Below are 15,265 nucleotides of genomic sequence, written 5' to 3'. Positions count from 1 at the left end.
TCATATTCATTAAAGGGCTCTAACCTAAAGCCAGTAATCTAATTAAGAAACAAGTCAAGTTTAAAAAGCCAAAATACAACTTTCAGGCATGTAGCTAACTATCTGAAAACTCTTTCATAAAATAAATGTACATCTTCAAGGAAATTTGTATTTGTAATGGTTATCTCCCTATGTACATTAGAAACTCTTCCCATTGCTTTAAATTCGTAAGTCATACCTTTGTTTAAAGTACTTTTCCTGGCCATATTAACTAAAATTTACTTACACCATTGTTTTTCCCTTGGCTTGAGCAAATGATGGTACAATATTTAGGCCTAATGTGTTAGCTCTGTGCTTTTAAAATGCAAAGTGTCTATTTTGCTTTGCCTAAGAGTTGTCTGTTTAGAAATGCAAATTTTGAGCTGTCTAGCTGGCAATTGCTCAGGGCAATGAAACAGGTTATCAAAAGAATTGATAGTCTAAAGTGGGGGAGAGGTATTTTGAAAACTGACAAATGAAAAATCATATAAATCTACAAGAGCTGCTCCTGTCTATATGTCTGTATGTCAATGTGTTTATACAAGTCATGTGTATGTGATGTTTCACTACCAAAATATATGAAAGAGCTCTAATTAATTGGCCTAAAGAAAAAAGTAAGTGCTTTAATAAAATTTTTCATCAGAAAAATAGAAATTTTAACTCAAATGCTTTTTAGTTCATGTAACTTTAGCAATATTTGGTAAATAAAACTAGTTTTTAAATTACTGATAAAATAAAAACATCTCCAGGATTTAATTTAGACTTTTGATCTAAACTAGTTAGGCAGGTTAAATACTGTGCTAAATGCTTAAAGACATAAAACTTTGCTTCTACTTGTCTATAAACTTATGAACCTCCTACGTTTTTCACCAAAAATAAGAGCTACTAAGAGGTAACATTATAATTAATGTATTTAATTAAAACTACTAGATACACACAAAGTGTATTTTAAAAGTAGAATGTGTTTTGGTTAAAAATATGGTTACAAGAAGGCATGCGAATGTGGATTTTTTAAGGGAACATAATTTTTGTCTAGAAGTTCTAAGGATGAATTTGTTTATAAGATTTTATTAAAAGTAGCTTTTGTGTTAATAATATCATACGCAAAGGTAAAATTTGGTTTTCTCTTTTGAGTAATCATCTAAACATTAAGATATAGTGAGCTGGTGGCTCACACCTGTAATCCCAGCTCTGTGGGAGGCCAAGGTGGGTGGATCACCTGAGGTCAGGAGTTGGAGACCAACCTGACCAACATAGAGAAACACTGTCTCTACTACAAAATTAGCTGGGCGTGGTGGCACATGCCTGTAATACCAGCTACTAGGGAAGCTGAGGCAGGAGAATCGTTTGAACCCAGGAGGCGGAGGCTGCGGTGAGTCGAGATCGTGCCATTGCACTCCAGCCTGGGCAACAAGAGTGAAACTGAATCTCAAAAAATAAAAAAATAAATAAAATGATATAGTAAAATATTTTTGTTGGCCTTTTGAATAAACTGCCAAAAAAAAAAAAAAAAAGAGGGAGAGGACAACTAGATTCAGTTGGCCTCATGCTGACTTTACTAGGTCTTATTGTTTGAGAAACTGAGTCTCCTCTGTATCAAAGAGTAAAGGTTTTTGCTTTTTAAAAATCTTTGAATTATCATTTTGGCTATATTGAATGACTTATTTTACAGTAACCTGTCATCCGGTTTTGTGACATCATGTGGTATTTTTTTTTTTTTTTAGACAGAGTCTCGCTCTGTCACCCAGGCTGGAGTGCAGTGGCGTGATCTCGGCTCACTGCAACCTCCGCCTCCTGGATTCAAGGGATTCTCCTGCCTCAGCCTCCCAAGTAGCTGGGATTACAGGCATGTGCCACCACGCCTGGTTAATTTTTTTGTATTTTTAGTAGAGCTGGGGTTTCACCATATTGGCCAGGCTGGTCTCAAACTCCTGACCTTGTGATCCACCCGCCTCGAAATCCCAAAGTGCTGGGATTACAGGTATGAGCCACTGCGCCCAGCCCTGACATCATGTGTTTTAAACCTTTGATATTTGACAAACTTTCCAAAATCAAATTCCAAATTTAGTCATTAAACCTCATTATCTTTTTTAGATAGTAGTCCCCTGCAGTCCAAAAGAGACATATCTGGCTTATTTGATATGTTCAATCATACAAGAACCATTGTCAAATATAAATTGGTATTTAATTTTCTTTGGGTTATGTTTATATAAATGTGTTATTAGTATATGTTCCAAAAGTGTATGAGATTCCTATAATTCTGATATGCTTTAGTACATATTATCAATAATAATAATGATCATTATGTGAAATTGTTTTATACCACAGAACTAACCAAATATCTTGGTCAGTTGTATCTTTAACTATGGCTGTTCTAAGACTTTTGTCATCCACAATTATTTGTTTTACCTTGATTCTTCTCAAAAAGTGGTTTCTACAAAGCAAAAATCTAAAATTTGCTTCTTGGTCTGGTGCAGTGACTGATGCCTATAATCCTAGCACTTTGGGAGGCCAAGGCAGGTGGATCACTTGAGGCCAGGAGTTAGAGACCAGCCTGACAAACATGGCGAAACCCTGTCTCTACTGAAAATACAAAAATTAGTCAGGCACAGTGGTGAACACCTGTAGTCCCAGACACTTGGGAGGCTGAGGCACCAGAACTGGACCCAGGTGGCAGAAGTTGCCATGAGTCAAGATCATGCCACTGCACTCCAGCCTGGGTGACACAGCAAGACTCTGCCTCAGGGAAAAAAAAAAAAAAATGTCATAAAACTTGCTTCTTTAAGGGAATTCATGGAAAGGACTGATGGGTGCTCTTAAATGGAGGTTTCAGATAACCTTGGTGACTATGTCATTGTACTAAAGAACAAAAAAACTTCCAGGATTCTCATTAAAGAACTAATGTATTCATGAGGATTGCTGGCTCAATATCAAGCAGGACAGGGGTTAACTGCATGGACTGAACTAATGGAAGGCTGAAATAATTTTTCAGTGATTTTTTTTGTTTGAAACATTGCTGATTCTTTTTTTTTAAATCAGAATCAAGAAAACTTTTTTCTTTTGAGCTATTTACAGCTTTTAACAATTGAGTAAAGTATATTCTTATAAGCAAAATTTGAAGCATATTTCTTTCTCTCTCCCTGATTTCTAAAAAAATTTGGAAGCTATCTGTGAATATTCTTAATTTGTGGCAATGCAGTTATTTGCATAAATTAAATGAGAATCTGGTTTTTTTGTAACAGGACATAAACTAGTCACCTCCTTGTTCACCCTTCCCCGCTTTTCCCTTCCTTCCTCTGCTGCTTGCTATTTTTCCTTTAAATATTGAAGTGTTCAAGACTCTTTTTGGAAAAAGCACAGGCCACAGATCCTACTGTGATTTGTGTCTTTTTTTTCCCTTGTGTGTCCTCAACATTTGCAAAATAAAGTTCTAAATTGATTGAGGTCTTTCTCAGACACTCTTTGGTTTATAATAACCAAGGGACTTAATATTTCACATTTTGCTTATTAGTTTGCATTTCCTTAGTTTGCAGTTCCATTGGCCCAACTCTCTAGGAGTTGAATTCGTCTCTAAATTCCACTGGTAACTTTTACATTTAGTAACTGAATGCAGCGCAGCAGCTCTATGCTGTGGGTGATCACGTGGGCACCTGGGAATCAAAGGTTCCTCATTTCTCGCCTGTTTATCCTTTTCCTTTTTATGCATTAACTTTTATCTACATAATTTATTTCCTTCATTTTGAAACATTTAACCTCTAAATTACACAAAATTAGTTCTCCTTTACCAAAACTGTATCATCATGTCTTTTTAAAATACACTTCCTGACCAAAACCACATATTTCTTTATACACTCTGTATATAGAGTTATTTTTCTTGTATCTAGTAGGTTTTTTTTTATTTTTATTTAAATTTTTAAGACAGGGTCTCCCTCTGTCACCCAGACTGGAGTGCAGTGATGCAATCATGGCTCACTGCAACCTCAATCTCCCAGACTTAAGCAATCCTTCCACCTCAGCCTCTTGAGTAGCTGGAACTACAGGCATGAGCCACCATACCCAGCTAACAGTAGTTCTTAATTACACATACTAACAACTATTCTAACTCTTAGTAACCCTAATTTCAGTAAAAAACCTACGATTACTTAATTTAACATAACATGACTTTAAGATTTTAAATTATTGAAGAGAATTTTGAAATTGAAACCACTATTATGAAATTTTAAAAGGCCACAAGATTAAAATTATGGTAGGGGGCTGAATTTTGTTAAGATATTTATCTTTCTCTCAGATCTTTTCCTCCTCCAGGCATGATTGCTTGCACACAGTCATTTCAGTAGACACTAATAATGTATTACCTCCTTGTCTTAGCCCCCAGGCAGGCTGCCCACAAGATTGATGAAGTTTTTTCTTCAAAGAATATGATCTTCAGATTATGCAGATCCTCCCTACGGCTTCCAGAAGTTGAACTGACCAAGGGAGAAGGCTGAGCAGCTTTGACCAGCAGGGATTTCACCTCATGCAAACTTTTCTACTAAGCTACAGCCATGGTTAAATAATAACCTGCCATTGTTTCCCAGCTTGCTTTCCATAGTAACCAGCAGTCACTAACATTACTGTGAAACCCAAGACTGGTCTTTGAGATATTTTTCAGACTTTGCCTCTAACAGTCTAGACCAACTGATGCCAACTGTACCTGTGGCCCATGAGGATAACTAAGGAACTGACTTGACTTGTATTGTGACTTCACCATGACCCAATAACTGATTGAGCACATGAAGGCACCTCCAACACCCCTGTGGTTTCGTGCCAGACCAATTATCAACACCCATCCCTTAAGCCCCTTCCCACCAAATTATCCTTAAAACCCTAGCCTCTGAATTCTCAGGGAGGCAGCTTTGAGAAATCTCCCATTCTCCTTCCTCAGTTCCCTTGTGATAATTAAAGTCTTTCTCTACTACCACACTTGTTGTCTCAGTGTTTGGCTCTATCTGGGCAGTGGGCAAGAACCTGGTCAAATGGTAACAAAACTAGTTTTATTTATCAATGATTACTAAAGTCATGTGAACTAAAAATCATTTGAGTCTAGTGGCTAACATCATTTGGCCCCTTGCAGGTTCACTGAAAAATCACTGACATGAGGTAGATGAATGGGAGAAAAGGCATATAAATTTATTTAACATGTATACATAGGACCCTTCAGAATGAAGGCCCAACTCCCCAGTGAGTTTTACAAGCTTATATACCATCCTGGCAAAAACAAGTTATGGAAGGGGAGAGAAAAGAAATGCCGTTGAGAGGATTACTAGGGAGAATGACTTACTTGTAAATAGTTCTCTTTGACAGTGAAAAGATCTGTTCGGGTGTGGTTACATTCTTGGTCTTACAGGGAGAGAAGAAAAAAAAAATTTTTTTACCATCATGCTTTATGTCCATGTAAAGAAAAAACATTTTTTTCCTCTGCTGGGTCTGGACTTTAGGTAGATAAACGAACTTCAGCTCCTTTCAGAGAGACAGTGGGTGGTGGGGAGGTCAGAGAGGCCTTGATCAAGGCTTCTTCAGTTCAGCATGGCAATGCACCATATTTTGGGTATTTGTTTCTGAGTCTCAACATGAGCTAGCTTTTATTTTTCTGACAAAGTATTTTATTTAAGCACTTACTTTTCTATAAGCCAGCTGATTAAAGCTCTTTCATATATTTTGATAGTGTAATTGCTCACACAAGTGACATATACATATAGACATAAAGACACACAGAAGCAGATCTTATAAATTTATAAGATTTTTCACTCACCAATTTTCAAACAGTTTCTCTCCCACTTTTAGACTATCAATCATTCTTAAAGACATGACTCAGGTGAAACAAGGTAAAAAATGTATGTATCAAAGACCCAGAACTTAGACTTAAACACCAATATATGAAGACAAGATTTTGAGGGAAAGTGTCTTTTCAACTTAGCTTGTTTCTTAATTAGATTACTAACTTGAAGTTGGAGCCCTTTTAATGAATAGGACAAAGAAAGCAAGCAGTTTTTAGGGCCTAAACCTTGCTTTCCTCAAATACGCAAAGAAATGAGTAGGCCCCTGTAGTAATAACCAGTTACTATAAGGAACTGTCTCTCAGCTACCTCTAATGCTATAACTCTCACCTGTGACTCACCAGTCATTACACGTGGCAAGATCAAATCCTCAAACTTACAAAGTAATTTCTTCTATCCTCAAAACCCAAAGAGATCAAGTAATGCAATACAAAAGAGAACAGGATTTTATAGCTGAGAGGAATCTGTCTGCTTACAATTCTTGGGGTTCTATAAGAAAAAACAGGTTCAACCCCAAAAAGAAGTCTTTGATACCTTTTCTGTTTTCCTTAAGTGATCCCAGATTGTTAGGAATCCTTTTGGGATCTACTCATGTGGCATCAAGGATGGCAAAAAGGAGGGACAGAGAGAAGTAAATGGACAAACACTAAGAAATCAGTCAACTGAGTTGTTTTACAGAGCGAGGGCAGAAGCCTTAAAACAATACATATGCATACATACATAGCCCAAATATCAGGTTTAACCAATTTGACTATAGAGTCCTTGACTTTTCACTATAGAGGTCTTTTAAAAAATATCTTTCCTAATGGTAATTCCTCCTCAAGCTGTTTTATTTTGCTTCTGCTGCTGAGAGAGGAGGAAAGAAGAAACTGGTCAGGCAGACAAGGTGGCTCCTTGGTAAAACTCCTTCAAAGAACAGCCTGAAAATCACTACAGGCCCCACATCCTTGAACGGAAATGTCTACTCTGTGAATCAAGATGAACAAATTCCATTCCTTTTTTGGCTCCGACTTTTCATCTATTTTACATATGCCTACCTTTCTGTGATTGGTCACAGCCTAAGTCTTCATTTACATAGGGTGAATCATCACTTTAGCCCGATTGGTCCTGGGCCACGCCTTCACCTCTACCTCCAATTGGTTCTCCAAGAGAGTCTACAGACCAGTCCGTACATTCCTCCCCTTTCCAGTCCATAAAAACCTGGGACTCAGTCTCATAGCTGGCAACCCTGTCAGGCCCCATTCTCCATTGTGGAGAGCTTTCTTCTTTGGTTTTTTAAACTTTCACTCCAACTTCACCCTTGGTGTCCATGCTCCTTAATTTTATTGGTCATGAGACAAAGAACGCCGGGTAATACCTCAGACAAAAAGACGGCAACACTGCTAGGTGGGCTCCATCACCAAACAGGCAGCCTATAGAAGCAGACATTTTACCGCAGTGGCTACTCACCACCCTTCCTTACAGTAGTATGATAGATGGTTATCAGTTAACAATTGCTCTAAACCCATCAGTGTTTTCAGGGCATCCTCATTCTCATGCAGTGGTCCACAAATGTCTAAAAGGTGATCCACACCACTCCACGTGGAGTGGCTGGCCATCGTGGGATTTCCCTCATGGATGCTTCATACCTTTTTCCTATTTATTGATCTCTCAGCTTCTGGCCTGGCTCACCACATGTTCCATGGTGGGCAGGTCTATATAAAACTGCCCCCAATAGTCTAAGGACATTGAGAGGCTGAAGAAAAAGGTTTAACACATCCATTTTCTCAGAAACAAACATTTAATAGGAACTTAGGAAAAGAAGTCATGTCTGGTAACCTCAGGCAGCAGCAAGACAAGATGGTGGGCCCCTGTACCATTACCCCCCATACCGTTAGGTTATATATCACAGGCAAAGGGTATATGTGATTCAAAAGGGATATGTAGGCACAATTGCTTAAGGGCAGGACTTATGGTAAGTACAATGATATCAAGATTCTTTTGACCTAATGGCAGGATTTATGGTAAATACATGCTGTTACACAAGGAGTAACAGATAAAATAGAAATCTCAGAGGCATTCCAGGGAAGGGGTTTAATCAGAAGTCAACAAGGCAGATTAAGCACCCAAGATGAAGTTGCTTTTCCCTCCACACTCAATTTCTTTAATGTAAAAGAAAAAGAAGAAAATGTTTAGCAAACTAGGATTAGAAGGGAATTATCTCAACTAGATGAATTTGATAAAGAGCATCTACAACAATATCCTACAGCTAACATTAGACTCAATGACAAAAGACCGAATGCTTTTCCTCTATGATCCCGAACAAGGAAGGGATGTTCTCTTTACTATCTTTCATCTTTTTTCTTTTTGAGATGGGGTCTCACTCTATTGCCCAGGCTGGAGTGCAGTGGTAAAAACACCAAACACTGTAGCCTCGACTGTTGCTGGAATCAGGAGACTGGAGAGACAGAAAGGTGGAAGAAGGCTGGGCGCGGTGGCTCAAGCCTGTAATCCCAGCACTTTGGGAGGCCGAGACGGGCGGATCACGAGGTCAGGAGATCGAGACCATCCTGGCTAACCCGGTGAAACCCCGTCTCTACTAAAAAATACAAAAATCTAGCCGGGCGAGGTGGCGGGTGCCTGTAGTCCCAGCTACTCGGGAGGCTGAGGCAGGAGAATGGCATGAACCCGGGAGGCGGAGCTTGCAGTGAGCTGAGATCCGGCCACTGCACTCCAGCCTGGGCGACAGAGTGAAACTCCGCCTCAAAAAAAAAAAAAAAAAAAAAGAAAGGTGGAAGAAGAGGACTTTTTTGAGTGCACTCAGACACAGCACATTAACATCCAAAAATTGGACCCAGAACAAAGACAGCACTTGACTTTTACACACACTTCTAAAAGGGGGTGGGCTAGCTTGAAACAAGCTTACAGAGGCATGAAGCACAGTGGCACAAAAGCAAGGATACAGAGGCAGAACAAAGGCAGTTAATCAAATTGTGACAGGTGTGTAAGGATTACATGTGACTCTTGCTATGTGGCCCAGACGGCTGTTATCTAGGCTTGCTCTAGTGCCTTGCACGGGCTTATCTCATAACGTTCACTATGGCACCTAGATGGCTGCAGCCCAGGCCTGCTCAGGCGTGTCTTATAACCTTCACTGCACTGCTCAGATAAAAACAGCATACCTGAAGTTATTAGTTACAAAAAACGGGAATCTATAACATTATAAAACTTGCGGAGCAAGGTACAATCACATGGAGGGGGGTAGGATTCAAGGGGGAAGTTTCCTTATACTAAATGAGACAGGAAAATGTATTTTTCTTATGCCTATGTTGAGAGAGTGCTGAGTCTCCAGATCACATTCTTTTGAGCTCTGGCTTCTTAGATAATGTTATTGAGACTTCACCTGGGTCCAGGTTTCGCCTGTTACTGCCTTTAGGATGAGTCAGCCTACTATAGAAAGCTTGTTTTTCTCTTTTTTAATTTTTTCTTTCTTTCTTTAATTTCCTGCCTCATGACCTCCTGGACTCAAGCAATTCTTCTGTCTCAGCCTCCCAAGTAGCTGGGACCACAGGGATGCACTAACACACCTGGCTAGTTTTTTTAATTTTTCTTTTTTGTAGAGATGGGGTCTTGCCTCAATATAGTACTGGAAGTTGTAACTACTGTAACAAATCAAGAAAAATAAATAAGGCATAAAGTTTGAAGTGCAGAAAATAAAACTATTTCCAGATGATGTAATTATCTACATAGAAAATCTCTAGGAATCCTTAAAATTTTCCTAGAAGTAATAAATGAATTTAGCAAGGTCACAAACAAAAATCAATCGCATTTCTATCTACTAACAATGGACAGGCAGAATCAAAATAAAAAAAAAAAAACTGTTATTATAACAGGTATATTGCAAGATGCACACAGCAAGTCAATACACAAAGACACCAGGTGGCTTCTGAGAAAGTGGTTTAACCCTAGGGCTGCCAAATGAGAAGATGAGAGGAAATCTCAAATTCATCTCCCTGGGGAGTATGGGAATAGGGTTCTTAAGGGTTTTGGGGTGGGACAAAGTGTGGAGATCGAAGAGTGTAGGGTGAGGTCATGGGACAGAAAGATGAAGAAACTGTGTTTTCATGCTGATTAGGTTCCTCTGTGGGGGTCTTCAACTGGGGTCGGAAATCCTATCTGTAGGAACAATGGGGATGCAAATGGTCACTGTCTTGGTAATCCTGGCCGGGGTGCAGTGGCTCACGCCTATAATCCCAGCACTTCTGGAGGCCGAGATGGGCGGATCATGAGGTCAGAAGTTTGAGACCAGCCTGGCCAACATGGTAAAACCCTGTCTCCACTAAAATTACAAAAACTAGCCAGGCATGGTGGCGCATGCCTGTAATCCCAGCTACTCAGGAGGCTGAAGCAGGAGAATCACTTGAACACAGGAGGCGGAGGTTACAGCAAGTCGAGATAGCAACACTGCACTCCAGCCTGGGCAACAGTACGAGACTCCATCTCAGAAAAAAAAAAAAAAAGAATTCTTGGTAATCCTGTGAGGATGGCTTCAAAGCCATTTACAAAAGCTCCAAACAAAATAAAATATTTAAGTATAAGCTTAACAAAACATTTTAACTATGCTGAAAAGTACAAAACGGTAATGAAAGGAATTAAAGAAAACCAAAATTAAATGGAAGGACACACTGTGCTCATAGATTGGAAGACAATGTATTAAAGATTTCAATTCTCCCTAAGTTAATCTATAGTTTTAATGCAATGCCTATCAAAATATGAGCAAGAATTTTTGCAGACATAAACAACCTTTATTCTAAAATATGCATGGAAAGCCACATGCACTAAAATAGCTAAAACGATCTTGACAATGAAGAATAAAGTGGGAAGAATTACTCTGTTTGATTTTAAGGCTTATTTCATTGCTGTGGTAGTCAACCCAGTGTGGTACCGGCAAAGGAACAGACACATAGATCAATGGAATGGAAGAGAGATCCACAGAATAGAAACACATCCACACCAATATACTCAACTGGTTTTTGACAAAGCTTCAAACGCAACTGAGTAGAAGAACGATGGTCTTTTCACCAATTGGTGCTGGAGCAATTGGATACCTATCAGGAGAAAAAAAAAATGGACCTCAATCTAACCTTCACATCTTATACAAGAATTGATTTGAAAATAATCAAAGACTTAAATGTAAAATGTAAAACTGTAATAATTTTAGCAAAACTAGGTAAAAATCTTTAGCATCTAGGGCTAGTGATATAATTCTTAGCCCTAACATGGAAAACACACGTCAAAAATGCAAAAATTGATAAATTTGACCTTATCAAAATTTAAAACTTTGCTCTGTGAAAGCTCATGTGAAGAGAATTAAAAGGCAAGTTACAGATGGGGGAAATATTTTAAAATCACATATCTGACAAAGGACTAATATCTAAAATATATAAAGAGCTCTCAAGACACAACAATGAGTCAAACAATCCAATTGATGCAGAATTTTTGTTCCTTAGTTCAGCTAAAACTGTGTTCTTGTCATATGACCAGAAAAGATTAGGCACATGGACACATTGAAAGGTGAGGGGAGCAGAATGTATTGGGCAAAAAGGAAAAAAGGAAAAAAAAATACTCAGCAAAGTGAGAAGGAGTCTTGCTAACAGGTTCCTACCTCACAGATTGGATACCAGGCCACCATACATGAGCTGAAGAGGCCAGGTTCCTCCCCACTGCACAGGGCACAAACTTCCTGTGGCTCCACCCCATCTTCCCGGTGCACAGGCGAGTACACAGACCATTGCGGGCATGTCCAGACAAAACCCTGGGCAGGTTCCCTCATCTGCACAAAAGCATCTGGTGTAAACACTTGTGGGGCAGGTGGGAGGGTCTCCCAGGACCTCCCTTATCTGTCTCCTGCATCTGTCACAACTAGAAATGGCCAAACATATGAAGAGACATTTCACCAGAGGTGATACACAGATGAAAATATCTTCAACATCATTAGCCAACAGGGGAATGCAAATAGATATCACCATACATCTATCTGAATGGCTAAAATTTCAAAAGGGACAACATCAAATTTTGACAAAGACGTGCAGAAACTGCATTACTTATACATTGCTGGTGGAATGTAAAATGATGTAGCCACTCTGAAAAAATGTTTGGAATTTTCTTACAAAAATAAACATGTAATTACCATATAACCCAGCAAATGTACTCTTGGGCATTTATCCCAGAGAAATAAAAACTTAGGTTCACATTAAAAACTTGTACATTAATGTTATTTCATAACAATTTTTTTGAGACAGAGTCACGCTGGAATGCAGTGGTGTGATCTCAGCTCACTGCAACCTCCACGTCCCGGGTTCAAGCAATTATTGTGCCTCAGCCTCCCAAGTAGCTGACACTACAGACGTGTGCCACCACATACAGCTAATTTTTGTATTTTCACTAGAGATGGGGTTTCACCATGTTGGCCAGGCTGGTCTCAAACCCCTGGACTCAAGTGATCCACTGGTCTTGGCCTCCCAAAGGATTACAGGTGTGAGCCACTGCACCCGGCCTGCAATTTTAAAATAATAGCTGAAAACTGGAACTAACTAGCCCAGATATCTTCAACAGCTGCTACTCATTCTCTGTTGGTCTCTGGTCTCTGTAGATAGATAAAACTAGTTTTTTAAAAAGCATTTCTCAATTCATTGCACATGACCTGTGCACTGGATTACAACCATCTGTCCATCAAAGTCTTCGTTGCCTCGCCAAACAAAAATGAAGCTAGATCCACTTATGAAAAAGGTACCAGGCAGGAATAACTTTGGCAGAGAAGAGTGTTTTGTTTTACAAGTTCTTACAGACAGACTGCAATTTTCCAACCACATAGAAATGATCCAGTTCTCCTCTAGTGTTCTGCTGACACCAAGCAATGGATGAAAGTGTCTTTTATTTAAAGTCATGATCCCAGGGCGGTTATCTGTACTCTGTGTGTGCTACTCCTGGAAGACACAAAAAGCTGGGGTGATACTTCAGCTAAAAGTCAAGTGCTCGCCAGGTGTGGTGGCTCATGCCTGCAATCCCAGCACTTTGGGGAGGCTGAGGTGGGCAGATCACCTGAGGTCAGGAGTTCGAGACCAGCCTGGCCAACATGGTGAAACCCCATCTTTACTAAAAATACAAAAATTTGCTGGGCATGGTGGCTCACACCTGTAAATCCCAGCTACTTGAGAGGCTGAGGCAGAAGAATCGCTTGAACCCAGGAGGCAGAGGTTGCAGTAAGCCGAGATTGCGTCACTGCACTCCAGCCTGGGCAACAAGAGCGAAACTCCTCTCAAAAAAAATAAGTCAAGTGTCAGCATAAACAATATACTGACTATATATGTAATTATATGTAATAATAAATGTATAGTATATCAATAGATTAATACATTGTATATCAATGTTTTTATATCATTCTATTCTATTTATATTATATAATACATATAATTATATATGTTTATGATTTATATTATACATATTATTGTATAATATATAATATTCTATTGCACAATATTATATATTATATATACAACGTATTCACAACATAGATTGGTCACACTGTAATTAAATACATAACAGTGAGTGATATAGGAAGGACCTGGCATTAATAGCTGGGAGGTTTACTGTTTAGTCAGGTTTTTTGAGCCCCTCCCTTTTACTATGTACTATAGGAACTATCATTTCTGCTTTGGGGTTATAGTCAAGTTGGAATTCCACCAGGTTTGGGTAATCAAACTACAAAAAACTGATTTAAAAAACAGACTGCTAATTTAAACAATTTAAGAAAGGGTATGATTTCATTTGTTCTTTTTGACCTTTTTATTTTGTATAAAGAGGCTCTACAAACAGAGAATCCTTCCCAAATTATCAGTTGTGTTCATTGTATTAAAAACCCACATTGTTATTAATCCTTTGTGGCTATTAAGTAGTAACAGTTAAACAAATGAAATAAATATACATTTGTTTTTATAATAGTTCTTTTACCAGGAATTTTTTTTTTGTGGTGAGAAGCCACAAGGATCTGCTAGTTCAGAGACTTTTCAATCAGCAGACAAAAGAAGCCATCGGTGAACTTCTAGATGACAACCTTAAATCCATGAAACAAAGCAAAGGAAATGGGCCTATACTAAGACTGAGGCATGGCAATCCTTAAGAATTTTGATAAAGAGCAGCTAAAAGTAATAGGACTAGCGAATATATATTTTTGATGAATCAAATCACATTTCTTGACCTGAACAGTTTATATTAGGTTTCCTGTAAAGGATAGTTCAACTCTCCAAACAGAAAATAAGCACATCCCATTGGAAGGAGAAATACAGTACTGATGATTGAGTTAGGACTGGTCACTTGATCCTTCTACGAGCGTTTTTAAAAAACCATATACAAATTAATTTAAACACTTTTTTTTTGGCCGGGTGCGGTGGCTCATGCCTGTAATCCCAGCACTTTGGGAGGCTGGGGCAGGCAGATCACCTGAGGTCAGGAGTTCGAGACCAGCCTGGCCAACATGGTGAAACCCCATCTCTACTAAAAATACAAAAATTAGCTGGGCGTGGTGGTAGGCACCTGTAATCCCAGCTACTCAGGAGGTTGAGGCAGGAGAATCACTTGAATCCGGGAATTGGAGGCTGCAGTGAGCCAAGATTGTGCCATTGCACTCCAACCTGGGGGACGAGAGTGAGACTTCATCTCAAAAAAAAAAAAAAAAAAAAAAAAGGTTAACATTTTTTTCATCTACTACTTCAGAAAAATTGTAGTAAAATTGAGTGATATAAGACTTATAAGTGACTTTAATATGCCTTGTCTAAAGACAAAGTATTATTAACTATGTGAAAGTTAGGACTGTGAATATTAAATGCTATGTGAATAGCAAATGTGAATATTAAACTTTGTGCAAAACAGCAAAACATGAAGAGTCTATTTCTCATAGTATGTCAAGTATAAAAACATATGTCACTGAAACAATTTTACCTTTCAAAAACAAAGGTAGATCAAAAAGCTCAAATAGCGAGAGAGTGTTTTTCTCAAACTTCAGTACACGCAGGAATCACGAAGAGCTCTCTCTAAAATGCAGATTTTGACTCAGTATTTCTGGGGCAATTTCTTTTAACTAGCTCCTAGGCGATGCCAGATGCTGCTGGTCCAGGGACCACACTTAAGTAGCAAGAATCTCAGACATCTATTATTCAACCAATTAAGTGATTTCATATGTTATACTCTTTGATACAGTGACATTCAGTGAAACTACATCATTCAGCTAGACCTATTAGTCTCCCAAAGTACAAAGATAAATTTGACGGCTTTTAAATGTTAATGGAAAAATGTTAAGAAATGGACATATGAACTGAAAATACTTCAGGGTTTCTATAAAACTTCTGGAAAACTCAAGTTTATTACCTCATATACACAAAATCTTTAGAATAACA

General features: G+C 38.6%; 1 protein-coding gene across 4 annotated transcripts in view; it reads right to left on the bottom strand.

Moving 5' to 3' along the window:
- Positions 1-15,265, bottom strand: part of LOC140710878 (uncharacterized) — a 152,070-nt gene that overhangs the window by 127,720 nt on the left and 9,085 nt on the right. The window contains exons 2-3 of one of the 4 annotated variants that reach the window (XM_073013707.1): positions 10,841-10,921; positions 5,339-5,397 (exon numbers count right to left, since the gene is read on the bottom strand). The exons of 1 other annotated variant lie outside the window; for it this stretch is intronic. The gene's annotated coding sequence lies outside the window, so the exon portion shown is untranslated. The remainder of the gene's footprint in view (positions 1-5,338; positions 5,398-10,840; positions 10,922-15,265) is intronic. 2 more of the 4 variants (XM_073013716.1, XM_073013725.1) reach the window with 2 other exon arrangements.

The sequence above is a fragment of the Chlorocebus sabaeus genome, chromosome 3, assembly GCF_047675955.1.
Source record: "Chlorocebus sabaeus isolate Y175 chromosome 3, mChlSab1.0.hap1, whole genome shotgun sequence".
NCBI lineage: Eukaryota > Metazoa > Chordata > Mammalia > Primates > Cercopithecidae > Chlorocebus > Chlorocebus sabaeus.
The sequence above is the reverse complement of the archived record's forward strand: the minus strand, read 5'-3'. Positions and strand labels throughout refer to the sequence as shown.